Here is a 2,448-nt window from a genome sequence, read left to right as displayed (position 1 = left end):
ACCATTATTGGTATGGAATAAATACCCCAAATTAGCTATGGAATAACTCCATCTAAATTAGCTTTCGGAAGATTAATGAAATCTAACAAAAAATAGCCATGGAATAAATCTCCCAATAATTAGCTATGAAATAAATTCCCCCCAAAAATTAGCTATTAACAATTCCCCCCAAAATTATGTATCGAATTAATCCACAAAAATTAGCTATGAGTTGAGATTAAGAAAAGCATATTGATATCCTGCCCCTCTCCCCCCCCAAATATATATATATATATAATATATATATATATATATATATATATATATATATATATATATATATATATATATATAATATATATATATATATATAGCTTAGAAATACACCAAGGAAGACAGCTTGGTACTCTGAATACCCCCTCCCCCCCCCGATAATATATATTTCAATAATTTCAATAATTTAATAATAGTAATCTTAAGAACTGTTTTTAAAGTTTGCTGAACATTGTTCTCTATATTCTCCTATATCGAAAGATTGAAAAAATCCAAATAAGTTTCATCTAATCCTTGTCTTTGAAGAGCTTTCATTACTGCTAAAGTTTTGACAAAATCAAAAGCTTTCTCGTAGTCTATAAATGCCATGCTATATCGAAATATTAAAAAATCCAAATAAGTTTCATCTATTCCTTGTCTTTAAAGAACTCTCATTACTGCTAAAGTTTTGACAGAATCAAAAACTTTCTCGTAGTCTATTAACACCATCCTATATCGAAATATTGAAAAAGTCCAAATAAGTTTCATCTATTCCTTGTCCTTGAAGAGCTTTCATTACTACTAAAGTTTTGACAGAATCAAAAGCTATCTCGTAGTCTATAAGTGCCATCTTATATCGAAATATTGAAAAAATTCCAAATAAGTTTCATCTATTCCTTGTCTTTGAAAAGCTTTTCATTACTGCTAAAGTTTTGACATAATCAAAAGCCTTTCTTGTAGTCTATAAGTGCCATCCTATATCGAAATATTGAAAAATCCAAATAAGTTTCAGCTATTCCTTGTCTTTGAAGAGCTTGCATTACTACTAAAGTTTTTGACAGAATCAAAAGCTATCTCGTAGTCTATAAATGCCATCCTATATCTAAATATTGAAAAATCCGAATAAGTTTTATCTTTTTTTTTCTTTGAAGAACTTTCATTCCTGTTGAAAGGTTTTGACGAAATCAAAAGCTATCTCGTAGTCTATTAACACCATCCTATATCGAAAATATTGAAAAATCCAAATAAGTTTCATCCTATTCCTTGTCTTTGAAGAACTCTCATTACTGCTAAAGTTTTGACAGAATCAAAAGCTTTCTCGTAGTCTATAAGTGCCTTGCTATATCGAAATATTGAAAAGTCCCAAATAAATTTCATCTATTCCTTGTCTTTGAAGAGCTTTCATTACCGCTAAAGTTTTCACAGAATCAAAAGCTTTCTCATAATCTATAAACTCTAAATTGAACTTCTAGGTCAATAACGTTCAGAAGGGAGTGACGTTTCCCTCCCCCCCCCCTCCACACACCTTGATTTGGATTTCTCAAGGGAACAGAGACAGAGAAAACAATGGAGGACAGACACCCGGATAATTTATATCTTGGATCTCAGGTTGCGAAAATAACGTAGTGTGGTTTTTTGGGCAATAATAAATTATCGTCCGTTTGTGCTTTGACACGAGATCTTTTTTATATATTACTTTTTTCGGTTTATCTTTATATTGTTTTTGTTATTGTTTTTGTGTACTTTATTATATATAAGTTTTTTAATGTGTTATTTTTTGTATTGTTTTTTTTGTTATGTGTACGCAAGTAATTTTTTTTCTTTTTTTCTTTTTCAGGTGAGTGTGTGAAAAAAGGACTCTGGATAAAGGTAATATTCGTTATTTTTGTTTTTCTATTTTTGTTTTTGTTATGTAACGTATCTAAAGTCACCTCTCTCTCTCTCCTCTCTCTCCTCTCTCTCTCTCTCTCTCTCTCTCTCTCTCCTCTCTCTCTCTCTCTCTCTCTATCTATATATATATATATATATATAAATGTATATTTATGTAGATATATATATATATATATATATATATATAAATGTATATTTATGTAGATATATATATATATATATATATATATATATATATATACATATATATATATATATATATATATATATATATAATATATATGTATTATATATATATATATATATATATATATATATATATATATATATATATATATTATAATATATATATATATATATATTCCGGTCATGCTCAGACGTATGAGTACTCGCCTCACCGTCCCTTGGGTATGGAGGGGGGGGGAGAGCTTGTTGCACGTGTGTGCATATCTATTTGAATATTTAGCCGTCATTTTTTGACAGATCGCGTACACTAGTTATGATAATAACAGAATGAATTAGGTGAACATTTTCCTCAACGCCAGC

This window comes from Palaemon carinicauda, chromosome 23, assembly GCF_036898095.1.
Source record: "Palaemon carinicauda isolate YSFRI2023 chromosome 23, ASM3689809v2, whole genome shotgun sequence".
NCBI classification, from domain to species: Eukaryota; Metazoa; Arthropoda; class Malacostraca; order Decapoda; family Palaemonidae; genus Palaemon; species Palaemon carinicauda.
Note: the sequence above shows the minus strand (reverse complement) of the source record.